The sequence below is a fragment of the Mizuhopecten yessoensis genome, unplaced genomic scaffold (genome assembly GCF_002113885.1).
Source record: "Mizuhopecten yessoensis strain PY_sf001 unplaced genomic scaffold, ASM211388v2 scaffold716033, whole genome shotgun sequence".
Classification (NCBI taxonomy): domain Eukaryota; kingdom Metazoa; phylum Mollusca; class Bivalvia; order Pectinida; family Pectinidae; genus Mizuhopecten; species Mizuhopecten yessoensis.
This window is the reverse complement of record NW_018479914.1, coordinates 8620-24731: the sequence shown is the minus strand read 5'-3', so window position 1 is coordinate 24731 and position 16112 is coordinate 8620. Positions and strand designations below refer to the sequence as shown.

Below are 16112 nucleotides of genomic sequence, written 5' to 3'. Positions count from 1 at the left end.
CTGACGCATCGGTAGACATCCTAGTGATTATATACACAGCTAGTGTGATCACCGTGCTAAAATTGCGATTTGTCACACACACACACATACACTTCTCAATTGTCCGGCAGTATTCTGAAACCATGGTATCAGACATTTACCTCAAGCAGAGGGGCTCGAAATCAGGCCAATTTGTCCATAATTGTGCATTGTACTCAGAGTATGCAAGATTTAAATTTTGTATAGCGATCCTTAGCCTGTGGTTTCGCGGTTCACATGTAAGCAGAACAGTTAACATAAGGTCAAAGTCTTCCACTGGCTGGTTTGCTTAGGGCAGGAAGCAGAGTTCTAGGTCGAAGACAAGCTCTCCCCCTCAAAACACTCATTCACAATTGTACTAGATGACTTGAATTTACTTCAGTTGCAAACATGAATGAAACAACAGTCCTCGTGGGGAGAAATCTAAGGTGGTCTCGGTTTAAGTTTATCAGGCGAAAATCTCGTGGGGACACTTACAGCATTGTTAGCCTTTAGAACACATACACGACCGTTTTAGGAATATTTAGGCCAACAGGAAACATATTCGACACAGTGGACTGCCAGACGATATCAATTAATTTCTTTGAAATAATCACTGTCAGTTCAACTCATGAATAATGGTTGATAAGTGTACGCGAATGACAGACGGAAGCGGATTTGTCGCAATGATAACATCTTTGCCTTACCTTTTAATTGTCTTCGTGTCCTTTCATTGTCAACACAATACTTGCCACTAGACCGTCGGTATGACATAGGTTCCGTTTGTTTTGCACTCTTTAAGTGCATTTTCAGTGGTAGATAATGTGAATTGTTGCATCGGCAAATATTCACAGTACTATTCCTAATAAGTGGTGTTTTGCAATGTTTAAAAGATCCTTTTTATACCTAATTGAGCTCATGAGTAGATGAGTTTTAGATAAGGAGACACCCCACGTAACAGGATCGGCCGGTAGGTGTTCCAGACATCATGTAACATAGCCCTTCTGTGACATTAACCTTACTTAGTAATAAAACTTACAGCTATTTGCTCCCCAGACGACACAGTACCGACAAGATAACAAGCTTGCTTTACTTCATTCTGTTTGTGCAACATCTCAATGTACAAAGTTTGGTAAGCAAACAATTATAATTATTCTGTTGTTTTCATGATTTTCCACTTTGATAAACTTTCTTACTTTTTTGTTTAACTTAAAAAATGCTTTCACCAATGACGAAACATTACCATTGGAAATGTTAATTATATATGTAAGCGGTGTGTTTATCTATTTTCTCCATCATATGTTTGACGCCATATTGCACACAATTTCGAGTGTTTACGCAATGTGTTTTGTACGTAAGGAAGCCCCAGGATATACACTACCTGTATCAAATTTATAAACACTTAACATTCTACATTATAAGGTCTATTGTATTTACTGACACGTAGTGGAAATCACATTTCGTTTTCCACAGCCAAACCTCGGGATGTTCTAAAGTGCATCCTCAAATAGCGTGAGAAATGCACCTTTGTTAATACATATGAGACAACTCTACTTGTAAAATTATAATAAGATATACAATTAACCGTACATGTACAATGATATAAAAGACAACATGAACTTAAAACGAATTTATAAGCCAACATTTGCCTTCCACTATCATTTTCATGAAACAAAAATAAATAAATAGGGAGCTTTCAATGATTTTTGTTTCACGAATATGACACGTATATGGAAAATACGTGTGAATTTGTTGGGACATTACGTGTAAATGGCCTTGACAATCACATGTCGCTTCTCCATTGTGTCGTCACATACTAGTATTCCCAATAGGTAACTTATTATATATCGACATTATATGGGCTTTCTTCCTTCTTATATGGTGACAACATGTTCATTGATAAGTAAATAGTTAAAACACTCAGTTTTCCGAAACATGTAGGCCAAGGAAATTCTGCTCGGGCACCTTGTACGACTTGTAAGAGGATACCTGAAAGGCAATCCATGGCACAATTGTGCTTACGCGACGTTAGACAATTTGTTAAACGAGTGACATTTATTACCTCACTACAACACTGACAAAGTAAGTGACCAAGCGACGGCATGAAAGTAGGGTCAAGTTTCTGTGAGACGTCTTATTCACAGTGTACAATGCACTGCTTCATCAGACGCTACTTTTCTGGCACCTAATGCAGTAATATTCTTATTGCTTCTTCCTCTTAACAAACAACACACATTTAACACACGTCGGTATCGTATCACCATACACAGATATAAAGTAGTGCTAAAGGTAACACTTGTAACATTGCCCCTTACACTATCAATACAATCAATAAATATTCAGGTTTGAGACATCTTAACTTTCATCAAGCAATATTAAATAGGTTGAATAGCAATTAAGTTATATTTGCATTTATATATATTATGTACTATTGTATATATTCATTTATTTTTTATTATTTGTATTTATATTTTAGCATCAGCCATTTTGAATCTCGAAACTTAGAAGTATTTGGATGTAAAATGCACCCAAAAATACAGGTTCATCAAAGTGAAACACGTTCGATTTGTAATAAGAAAGAAGTGGATTTATTAAGACATGAATACAACCAATAACTCATTATAGATACTTTTCTAAATATATATATTCATTAGAAAGTATTATTGTTTACGCTATTTCGTATGGCATTCATGTCAGGAAGGTGCCCGAAGGATAACATAATAAATTATATTGATTTATTATATTTTCACCAGTCAAACATCAGGAATCATTCATTTGATAAAAACTAAATTCTTAACTGCGATGAATATTTATGAAGTGTTATATCTTTGCATTCATATGAAGATATCACTTTAGATATTGTCTAGTCAACCCTGTACTTTTTATTCACTGCGTAGATTTTCTTCAGATGAAGAGACGGCATAATAAGTGGCTGTTTTGTTACACCTTTGAATTATACGGTACGATGTTAACATATTAACTAAACAATTGATATTACTTTTGTTTCAGGGCAGCGAACGACAGAGTTACGTTAAGTAACCCGTTAAAAATGGCGCTATGTCTTGGTGCCAAGAGTGACGTAGGAAAAACTTGGCGTCAAATATCACGCCACTGTTTCCCGCGCTTTTTTATGCAGCAATATTTGCGACATATTCCTTTAAAAAGAAATGTAATGAAAGTAAACAATAATAGATTTCACCATTGAATATCATATATTTTTCACTCCTATGATTTTACAGAGATGTTTTACTCGTGCTTTGTACACGTGAAAAATATTTATATTCTGGCATGAAATATATACATTAATAAACGTAAAACCATTAAATATCCCTTTTTTCAATTAACACGATAAAGCTATATTATGTATTATCATTATTATAATGTTGCCAATGCATGAAAAACTTGATAACAGGTAGAATACTTACTTAAAATAATGTACAAACAGCATCTAAATCTGATACTAATATACGACCGCCTGCTGAGGGAAATCTATCCATTACATCGAACCTGATAATCTCTGATCGGTATCATGATCTACAAATCTACTTTGCTATGTAAGGAGAACCTGTGTTACATTATTATAAAGTGAGGAGGTAATATATTTTTACCCGAATTTCACCTAGAGCGGTAAGATAATGATCACATCCTCAAGACGTTGTAACATAGCTTCCTATAATATCATGGTTCTAAAAATAAATTTCCGAGTCTGGAATATTAAGACACAGTATATGCAAATTCACAAATTATTTTCATGTTCTGTTCAACTAGTTAATTAATAATTTCATATGTAGATAATTAGAAATCCTGTTTTATTACAGACCCTGCAGAGTGAAATTGTATTAGTGTAATATGTTTGATAATATGTTGATTGATATACCTAATGCTTACTTTCATGTAAAGTTATATTCCTGCTGAGAAAGTTAAGGTCAATCACAAAAGAACGTACTTGTACAGTGTTGAGGGAAATGCATGTGAAACCTTCAACGGATACTGAAGGTTTTGCATTTTTAGTGTGTGCTAATTAAATATGATAGCCTTCCACATGTTACTTTGAAGTTTACGCTTGTCTTACGAGGAGAGGTATCATGTTTTATCAAATCTAATTGATCTACACCCACATTTTTGTTAACTATAGCATCCCAATCTTGGTTTCTTTTAAATATTAATTACAAATCCCTACCATGTGTCTTCTTACATGTATAAATATCATACTTAAGTAGGTTATACCTGAACAGATGCGCCAATATACCTCTTTAAGTAAAATTATGTGTCCTATGTACCAATTTACTAATTGACCAGAATTTCTACTGACAATTTTGTCCTCTTTACCTATAAACTGCTTACGCTTTTTAAAACTGAATAGATATGTTCTGTTTACCAATAACCAATAAGTTTTGTTTTGTGTTGATATGTCATCGTTTCCTATTGCTGTTCATTTGTATTTATTTTGGAGCTTTCATTTTGTCTCCATGTGCCGATACTGTGGAGTATCCTGTTTCATTTCCCTTCCACTTGTAAGAATTATATGTATAAAACACAAGGATAAAATAGGACTCAAACATGATACGAAAATACATCAAATTGAAGTGAAATGCTCCGAGACTGTTCATTTGCGTGAAAGCAATAAGGAAGTTTGCAGACGATCGAATTTATGAAATATATATTTAGACAACTTCGGTGTTTGCAGTGAAGATATATACGATCTGCGATAAGTCAATCCTCATTTGAAGGAAAGCCCATAGGTCACCATCGTTTTAAGGTAAAGTGAACATTGGTCTTGTTTCTGGTTAGATACTGCTATATTATTGACTGCAATAACGTCAGGATGACGATCGTGCAATGAACATAAAAATTCATCATTATTTTATCATTAAAAATCATATGTCAACTTCTGCATGAAAAGAATTACATTACTCACTTTGAGCAAAATGCAAGAATAATTACGTACTTTCTTCGACTTGTTCAAAATACTAGGAAACGATATCTAGCAAATCATTGTTTACCAAACATAGGGACAATTATATCTGGTTAAATGTTGTACTGACTTTGGTTCATGAATTCTACATATCACAAGTGAAAAACTAGGAAAATATTTCACAACCTTTGAAACACATGCAGATGCATAAGGTTTATATGTCCTGTACGAGGAACAAGCTACCAAGGTGTATATGTCCTGTACGAGGAACAAGCTACCAAGGTGTATATGTCCTGTACGAGGAACAAGCTACCAAGGTGTATATGTCCTGTACGAGGAACAAGCTACCAAGGTGTATATGTCCTGTACGAGGAACAAGCTACCAAGGTGTATATGTCCTGTACGAGGAACAAGCTACCAAGGTGTATATGTCCTGTACGAGGAACAAGCTACCAAGGTGTATATGTCCTGTACGAGGAACAAGCTACCAAGGTGTATATGTCCTGTACGAGGAACAAGCTACCAAGGTGTATATGTCCTGTACGAGGAACAAGCTACCAAGGTGTATATGTCCTGTACGAGGAACAAGCTACCAAGGTGTATATGTCCTGTACGAGGAACAAGCTACCAAGGTGTATATGTCCTGTACGAGGAACAAGCTACCAAGGTGTATATGTCCTGTACGAGGAACAAGCTACCAAGGTGTATATGTCCTGTACGAGGAACAAGCTACCAAGGTGTATATGTCCTGTACGAGGAACAAGCTACCAAGGTGTATATGTCCTGTACGAGGAACAAGCTACCAAGGTGTATATGTCCTGTACGAGGAACAAGCTACCAAGGTGTATATGTCCTGTACGAGGAACAAGCTACCAAGGTGTATATGTCCTGTACGAGGAACAAGCTACCAAGGTGTATATGTCCTGTACGAGGAACAAGCTACCAAGGTGTATATGTCCTGTACGAGGAACAAGCTACCAAGGTGTATATGTCCTGTACGAGGAACAAGCTACCAAGGTGTATATGTCCTGTACGAGGAACAAGCTACCAAGGTGTATATGTCCTGTACGAGGAACAAGCTACCAAGGTGTATATGTCCTGTACGAGGAACAAGCTACCAAGGTGTATATGTCCTGTACGAGGAACAAGCTACCAAGGTGTATATGTCCTGTACGAGGAACAAGCTACCAAGGTGTATATGTCCTGTACGAGGAACAAGCTACCAAGGTGTATATGTCCTGTACGAGGAACAAGCTACCAAGGTGTATATGTCCTGTACGAGGAACAAGCTACCAAGGTGTATATGTCCTGTACGAGGAACAAGCTACCAAGGTGTATATGTCCTGTACGAGGAACAAGCTACCAAGGTGTATATGTCCTGTACGAGGAACAAGCTACCAAGGTGTATATGTCCTGTACGAGGAACAAGCTACCAAGGTGTATATGTCCTGTACGAGGAACAAGCTACCAAGGTGTATATGTCCTGTACGAGGAACAAGCTACCAAGGTGTATATGTCCTGTACGAGGAACAAGCTACCAAGGTGTATATGTCCTGTACGAGGAACAAGCTACCAAGGTGTATATGTCCTGTACGAGGAACAAGCTACCAAGGTGTATATGTCCTGTACGAGGAACAAGCTACCAAGGTGTATATGTCCTGTACGAGGAACAAGCTACCAAGGTGTATATGTCCTGTACGAGGAACAAGCTACCAAGGTGTATATGTCCTGTACGAGGAACAAGCTACCAAGGTGTATATGTCCTGTACGAGGAACAAGCTACCAAGGTGTATATGTCCTGTACGAGGAACAAGCTACCAAGGTGTATATGTCCTGTACGAGGAACAAGCTACCAAGGTGTATATGTCCTGTACGAGGAACAAGCTACCAAGGTGTATATGTCCTGTACGAGGAACAAGCTACCAAGGTGTATATGTCCTGTACGAGGAACAAGCTACCAAGGTGTATATGTCCTGTACGAGGAACAAGCTACCAAGGTGTATATGTCCTGTACGAGGAACAAGCTACCAAGGTGTATATGTCCTGTACGAGGAACAAGCTACCAAGGTGTATATGTCCTGTACGAGGAACAAGCTACCAAGGTGTATATGTCCTGTACGAGGAACAAGCTACCAAGGTGTATATGTCCTGTACGAGGAACAAGCTACCAAGGTGTATATGTCCTGTACGAGGAACAAGCTACCAAGGTGTATATGTCCTGTACGAGGAACAAGCTACCAAGGTGTATATGTCCTGTACGAGGAACAAGCTACCAAGGTGTATATGTCCTGTACGAGGAACAAGCTACCAAGGTGTATATGTCCTGTACGAGGAACAAGCTACCAAGGTGTATATGTCCTGTACGAGGAACAAGCTACCAAGGTGTATATGTCCTGTACGAGGAACAAGCTACCAAGGTGTATATGTCCTGTACGAGGAACAAGCTACCAAGGTGTATATGTCCTGTACGAGGAACAAGCTACCAAGGTGTATATGTCCTGTACGAGGAACAAGCTACCAAGGTGTATATGTCCTGTACGAGGAACAAGCTACCAAGGTGTATATGTCCTGTACGAGGAACAAGCTACCAAGGTGTATATGTCCTGTACGAGGAACAAGCTACCAAGGTGTATATGTCCTGTACGAGGAACAAGCTACCAAGGTGTATATGTCCTGTACGAGGAACAAGCTACCAAGGTGTATATGTCCTGTACGAGGAACAAGCTACCAAGGTGTATATGTCCTGTACGAGGAACAAGCTACCAAGGTGTATATGTCCTGTACGAGGAACAAGCTACCAAGGTGTATATGTCCTGTACGAGGAACAAGCTACCAAGGTGTATATGTCCTGTACGAGGAACAAGCTACCAAGGTGTATATGTCCTGTACGAGGAACAAGCTACCAAGGTGTATATGTCCTGTACGAGGAACAAGCTACCAAGGTGTATATGTCCTGTACGAGGAACAAGCTACCAAGGTGTATATGTCCTGTACGAGGAACAAGCTACCAAGGTGTATATGTCCTGTACGAGGAACAAGCTACCAAGGTGTATATGTCCTGTACGAGGAACAAGCTACCAAGGTGTATATGTCCTGTACGAGGAACAAGCTACCAAGGTGTATATGTCCTGTACGAGGAACAAGCTACCAAGGTGTATATGTCCTGTACGAGGAACAAGCTACCAAGGTGTATATGTCCTGTACGAGGAACAAGCTACCAAGGTGTATATGTCCTGTACGAGGAACAAGCTACCAAGGTGTATATGTCCTGTACGAGGAACAAGCTACCAAGGTGTATATGTCCTGTACGAGGAACAAGCTACCAAGGTGTATATGTCCTGTACGAGGAACAAGCTACCAAGGTGTATATGTCCTGTACGAGGAACAAGCTACCAAGGTGTATATGTCCTGTACGAGGAACAAGCTACCAAGGTGTATATGTCCTGTACGAGGAACAAGCTACCAAGGTGTATATGTCCTGTACGAGGAACAAGCTACCAAGGTGTATATGTCCTGTACGAGGAACAAGCTACCAAGGTGTATATGTCCTGTACGAGGAACAAGCTACCAAGGTGTATATGTCCTGTACGAGGAACAAGCTACCAAGGTGTATATGTCCTGTACGAGGAACAAGCTACCAAGGTGTATATGTCCTGTACGAGGAACAAGCTACCAAGGTGTATATGTCCTGTACGAGGAACAAGCTACCAAGGTGTATATGTCCTGTACGAGGAACAAGCTACCAAGGTGTATATGTCCTGTACGAGGAACAAGCTACCAAGGTGTATATGTCCTGTACGAGGAACAAGCTACCAAGGTGTATATGTCCTGTACGAGGAACAAGCTACCAAGGTGTATATGTCCTGTACGAGGAACAAGCTACCAAGGTGTATATGTCCTGTACGAGGAACAAGCTACCAAGGTGTATATGTCCTGTACGAGGAACAAGCTACCAAGGTGTATATGTCCTGTACGAGGAACAAGCTACCAAGGTGTATATGTCCTGTACGAGGAACAAGCTACCAAGGTGTATATGTCCTGTACGAGGAACAAGCTACCAAGGTGTATATGTCCTGTACGAGGAACAAGCTACCAAGGTGTATATGTCCTGTACGAGGAACAAGCTACCAAGGTGTATATGTCCTGTACGAGGAACAAGCTACCAAGGTGTATATGTCCTGTACGAGGAACAAGCTACCAAGGTGTATATGTCCTGTACGAGGAACAAGCTACCAAGGTGTATATGTCCTGTACGAGGAACAAGCTACCAAGGTGTATATGTCCTGTACGAGGAACAAGCTACCAAGGTGTATATGTCCTGTACGAGGAACAAGCTACCAAGGTGTATATGTCCTGTACGAGGAACAAGCTACCAAGGTGTATATGTCCTGTACGAGGAACAAGCTACCAAGGTGTATATGTCCTGTACGAGGAACAAGCTACCAAGGTGTATATGTCCTGTACGAGGAACAAGCTACCAAGGTGTATATGTCCTGTACGAGGAACAAGCTACCAAGGTGTATATGTCCTGTACGAGGAACAAGCTACCAAGGTGTATATGTCCTGTACGAGGAACAAGCTACCAAGGTGTATATGTCCTGTACGAGGAACAAGCTACCAAGGTGTATATGTCCTGTACGAGGAACAAGCTACCAAGGTGTATATGTCCTGTACGAGGAACAAGCTACCAAGGTGTATATGTCCTGTACGAGGAACAAGCTACCAAGGTGTATATGTCCTGTACGAGGAACAAGCTACCAAGGTGTATATGTCCTGTACGAGGAACAAGCTACCAAGGTGTATATGTCCTGTACGAGGAACAAGCTACCAAGGTGTATATGTCCTGTACGAGGAACAAGCTACCAAGGTGTATATGTCCTGTACGAGGAACAAGCTACCAAGGTGTATATGTCCTGTACGAGGAACAAGCTACCAAGGTGTATATGTCCTGTACGAGGAACAAGCTACCAAGGTGTATATGTCCTGTACGAGGAACAAGCTACCAAGGTGTATATGTCCTGTACGAGGAACAAGCTACCAAGGTGTATATGTCCTGTACGAGGAACAAGCTACCAAGGTGTATATGTCCTGTACGAGGAACAAGCTACCAAGGTGTATATGTCCTGTACGAGGAACAAGCTACCAAGGTGTATATGTCCTGTACGAGGAACAAGCTACCAAGGTGTATATGTCCTGTACGAGGAACAAGCTACCAAGGTGTATATGTCCTGTACGAGGAACAAGCTACCAAGGTGTATATGTCCTGTACGAGGAACAAGCTACCAAGGTGTATATGTCCTGTACGAGGAACAAGCTACCAAGGTGTATATGTCCTGTACGAGGAACAAGCTACCAAGGTGTATATGTCCTGTACGAGGAACAAGCTACCAAGGTGTATATGTCCTGTACGAGGAACAAGCTACCAAGGTGTATATGTCCTGTACGAGGAACAAGCTACCAAGGTGTATATGTCCTGTACGAGGAACACACTACCACATCGTACTACATCGACACAGATTTATGTGATCACACAAAACGTTCTGTCCAGCAGAGCCCCGTAAATAGACACGTAAATGAAAGAATCTATTTCATCATTTCATTACAAATTCATGACACAGTTTTATAAAACTATTACTGAACATAAACGCTATTACTGTTTATACCTACTGTTACCAACAAGAGCCGACAGAACGACTGGGTCTATTTAGAGCTGTACCCAGCGTGTGCTGGAATTGATTTGTGGATGACTGGGGTGATTTCACCTATCTGACATTTGTTGGAAATAAATTGAATATAATTTTCCATATGATTTATAATAGTTCTTTAGTGATATGTACGGAGACCTTTAGGAATGCGCTTAGCTATAACTATATCATACCATATGATTTATAATAGTTCTTTAGTGATATGTACGGAGTCCTTTAGGAATACCCTTAGCTATAACCCTTAAACCGGATCATACCATCTGATTAAAAGCTTTAAATTCGCTTTAGAAAAAAAAATGCTTAAATTTCTATACAATCAGAGACAATTTCACAAAACACTCTTGGTAAACTGTTTAGTGTAATTTTATTCCAGGTACAAAATAATTTATCTATAATCTTGTCATAATTAATGACAACATAGATGACCCATACCCTATAATACATTGACATGTATTACTATGATAAGCTGAATCCCCACGTTCAAGGACATGTTGAATTACTTTCAATAACGATATTAATATGTAGAATCCAGAATCAGGTAAAAGGTCCTTACCAATGCAGTTGATAGCAGTATCCGACAAGATCATCGCAACACATTATATCTGATGGATGACCATTGATAAATACATTTTAAACAAATAATTTGTCCTGTTAAAAGGTTCATTGTCCTGATCTCAAGTACAAAATACACACGACCACATACTGAAAACTATATCTTTTAATGGTAATCTTCTTTTAGCGGGGTTTGCGCATAAATGTTGTGTTAATGATGACGACATTCGACTATTATGTGTATTGTTTTTCTGTTGCATAAACTGCAGTTGCGTCAATTCATTGATGCGACTCTCTTTTCAAATTTAAACATGTGCTAATTCGCGTTTTGCTCTAAAATTTGAGAGCACAAAAATAGGTTTGTTTCAAATATTTAGTTACATTGTGCAACAATTTTGGTATAGGGTTTATGTTTTATATCAACTTTATATATATGTATGTGTAATTTAAGTAACCAGTAGACAAGTGATGATGTGTGTTTATACATCATATACCTAGTGTCATCAAGGTTGTATGTAATTTAAGTGCATGGAAAACCTGAACACGTATGTATATATATATATATATATATATATATTCCAAATAGTATATCAATGACCGAGTTTGATTATAAAAAAAATGTTACTAATGTATTTGTGACCAAGTTATAGATACCTTTTGCGTCCTGGTAAAGTTTGCATATATATTGAGTAACTAAACAGAACTGCACAAATTAATATATGCTATGTTTAACTATCACATGCGGGCCTAGTATCGTCCTGGTAATATTTGTATATACAATGTACTTTGTATGCATTTGTCTAGAAACACACGGAACAAGCGTTTTTTTTATTATGATTTACCTAGTATCACCTCATTGATTGTTGTGGGCAGATTTTATTTTTAAAGTTTGGTGCCAAATGCTAAGCACAAGTTACACGTACATGTTACCACGCGTGACTGACACGCCTCACAACTCTAGATAAGGGTGTGGGTTTAATATGATCATCATTACGGGTATGAACGCTGCAGGGTACAACGGTATATATAGTGTAGCTTATTGACGTCCGCTGCTCTCATTGATTTATGACGGCGTATCACGGCTATACGACATGGTACCGTTACCACATGGTGTCACTCGAACGGCCTAGTTTTTACCTCGCTACACGTAGGGAGGTTTGATTTCGCGTGAATCTCACTTTGTCTCATATCTCCAAACATCATTTAACCGACGTAAAATAGCATTTGTACAAATTAGTCACTTGTTCGCCCCGGGTATCCGATTGCTATATTCGGTGGAGATTTTGACGTTCGCCTTTATCTTCAGTCCTATTTGAAATTGATATATAGAGTACGATATATGGAACTACATTATTTACCGCAAGTACAGTAACACAAACCCTACGGGAACGACACTTTTAGTTACGAAATAATTACTGCTTAGCTTGCCCTTTGCCAGTCAAATATTTATTGGCGCGAGATAATAATGTCGGACATACAAATAGGTTGTGATCTCGTTAAACTACACAAGACATTAACGTCACTCGCTAACCCGTGCGTGAAAATATTAACCTGCATTGTTTGTGAATTATTTTACAAAGGAAACGTAACTATGTCATCGAAATAATAAAAAAAATAAGTGCTTTGGAGGAATTCATGCTTAGTTAATCACACAGGATATATTACTTATCAGTATAAACACATGTTAGCATATATATCACACTATTCTGTAAAAACATTCAATTGAGCAATACCTTTAAACCTGATAACCCTTGTCTTCGTTCAATTTCTGTGGATATCGCTCTATTACCGAGTAACTAAACAACCATATACTTTCTATGGTACATGTATATACTCTGTACCCGACATACTGACCTACCTTCTTTATCATCTGTGGTACCCGGTCTATACCTGACACGTTTACCACAAATTTACCATATGTGGTGCCTGGTCTATACCTAACACGTTTACCACACATTCACTATCTGTGTTACCCGGTCTATATCTAACACGTTAATCACACATTCACCATCTGTGGTACCTGGTCTATACCTTACACGTTTACCACACATTCATCATCTTTGGTATCTGGTCTATACCTTACACGTTTACCACACATTCACCATCTGTGGTACCTGGTCTATATCTAACACGTTAACCACAAATTTACCATATGTGGTGCCTGCTCTATACCTTTCACACTTACTACACATTTACCATCTGTGGTACCCGGTCTATACCTAACACGTTTACAACACATTCACCATCTGTGGTACCCGGTCTATACCTAACACGTTTACCACACATTCACCATCTGTGGTACCCGGTCTATACCTGACACGTTTACAACACATTCACCATCTGTTGTACCCGGTCTATACCTAACACGTTTACCACACATTCATCATCTTGGGTACCTGGTCTATACCTTACACGTTTACCACACATTCACCATCTGTGGTACCTAGTCTATACCTAACACGTTTACCACAAATTTACCATATGTGGTGTCTGGTCTATACCTTTCACACTTACTACACATTTACCATCTGTGGTACCCGGTCTATACCTAACACGTTTACCACACATTCATCATCTTTGGTACCTGGTCTATACCTTACACACTTACCGCACATTTACCATATGTGGTACCTGGTATTTACCTTACACACTTATCATACATTTACCATATGTGATACCTCGTCTGTATCTTACACATTTACCGCACATTAACCATACTTTGTATGTGGTCTGTACCTTACACACTTACCGCACATTTACCATACGTGGTACCTGGTCTGTATCTTACACATTTACCGCACATTAACTATACTTGGTATGTGGTTTATACCTGACACATTTACCATACTTGGTATGTGGTTTATACCTGACACATTTACCATACTTGGTATGTGGTTTATACCTGACACATTAACCATACATACCTTACACACTTACCACACATTTACAATCTGTGGTACTTGGGTTATACCATACAAACTATATCCGATAATTTTACTATACGACACGACAACCTTCTAATGGTACTCGCTCTGTACGCGACATCTTTCTTTGTATGTAGTTGTTCTATTACCGACAAATTTGGTGTTTTATTATGTGGATGGTTGCTACTCTATCACCATCTATCTTACCGTATACCTTATGTGTTACCTGGTCATTACCTGACTTACTTACCGTGACTCACAATGTTGTCTCCTAGGATACCCTCCCTCACGCTGCACATCTATATTACTTCTCTATATCTGCCTCAATGACGTCACTACAGTAGCCGTGGATCAGTGTAAACGATTTCGACAGAATGCCGACAGAAAACGAGTTTTAGCCAGGTTTTCAGCATGGTACGGTCTGTTAGCGATTCGATTTATGTTTGCAAGGTAGAAATACAGAAATTTTCCAATATTAACGGATCAATTTTTATGGTTAAAAGCAATATTGCTAATTTAGTATTGCATCGTCACTATAGAAAATTATCTAATGCATTATTCATGTCAGAATGAGAGTGTAACTATGAAATGCGATTATTAATCATTACTCAAAACCTTTTGGCTTCAATGTGAAACCTGTCTTCGTAAAACAGATATAAAAGGATTGGAGTGAAATGATTCCGATATTAGATCATCCGGTCATTTTTTGATTTTTTATTAATTCCATTAGAAGCTTAATTTACCATAATTCGTTTAAAAATATGTCTATAACAAATGCCTAATCACACGTGCGCAAAGTTCATTTATATATAGCATTAAGTAATTGCCAAAAATATCAAAACGAGACATAATGTCTTATATATGTAAATTAGTTCGTGCATCAATAGCAACCCTACATGTATCTAACAACTGCAGAATAATTCATTATTCAACTGGTGTTGGTTTTCACGTTATACATTCAAATGTCAAAGTAATAAATGCAGACCAAAGTGATACCATAACACTCATTATTATTAAGTAACTATGTCTTCCCAATACGACCAATAACTCAGTTTTGTAACGTAATTAGTGAGAATGGTTGATGCTTGATACCGAATGGCATAGGAAGGCAAATGATGACAATTGTCGATAGTTAGAAGAAAGCTGATTTTTACAAGTAGCAACAACACCTTTGATAAACGTATCATGTCTAGTGTTATTCAAAAATATAATACTTGCTTTAAACGTTGGGGCGCTGGCTGCTATAAACCGTTCTTACTATTTATCTTTTGATTCCGTCGACTCTTGGTTTGCATAAAGGTTATGTTTTTACTTTGAGCGTTATGGTAAACACGGGGCAAAACTTGATATGTATTTCAAATAAACCATTGCTGTGGTATGTTTTACCGCCGAATATCAAAAGGAAAATGTATCACTTTTTGTCATTTTATATAAAACTGTTCCATTAACGCTTGTGCAGCCTTTCGTTCAATATCAGTTTTATTTTAGACAGTCATACTCCGTCTGATCACATTTTCCTCTTATCACTTTACTATTAGTTTGAGGTAATATAATTTCCATTATAAATAGCTCCTTATTTAACTGATGTCCTGTGGACGTAATATCATTAACTATACTTTAGGAATAAATCTATCTCAAAGGCATGTATCGAACAAGAATAAATCTATCTCAAAGGCATGTATCGAACAGGAATAAATCTATCTCAAAGGCATGTATCGAAGAGGAATAAAAACATCAAAAAACATAACAAGTAGAAAAAGAATAATGATCAAAGATAATTAAACGTCAAATAGTGTTGACAATTTTAAGAAACAAAACAAGAATGTAAGGGCAGATAATCCCATCACTTTCTTTTTACATATACATTGTACAAATAAAGGGATAAGAAAGGTATTTATATGTTTAATGAATATCATTTTGTCTAAACTCACTCAAAACCATCAACTTGCAGAGATTTTTATGAAGTGATATTGTTTTGAAAACATAACCATCGGTGTTGGAGAAAAGGTATTAACATAC

General features: G+C 38.2%; 1 protein-coding gene across 2 annotated transcripts in view; it reads right to left on the bottom strand.

Annotated features, from left to right (window-relative positions):
• Positions 1-14425, bottom strand: part of LOC110441566 (deleted in malignant brain tumors 1 protein-like) — a 28790-nt gene extending 14365 nt beyond the window's left edge. The window contains exon 1 of one of the 2 annotated variants that reach the window (XM_021484752.1): positions 14344-14425. The gene's annotated coding sequence lies outside the window, so the exon portion shown is untranslated. Of the gene's footprint in view, positions 1-704; positions 968-14343 lie in introns of those variants that run through there. The other variant, XM_021484753.1, reaches the window with a different exon arrangement.
• Between the last annotated feature and the right edge of the window lie 1687 nt (positions 14426-16112).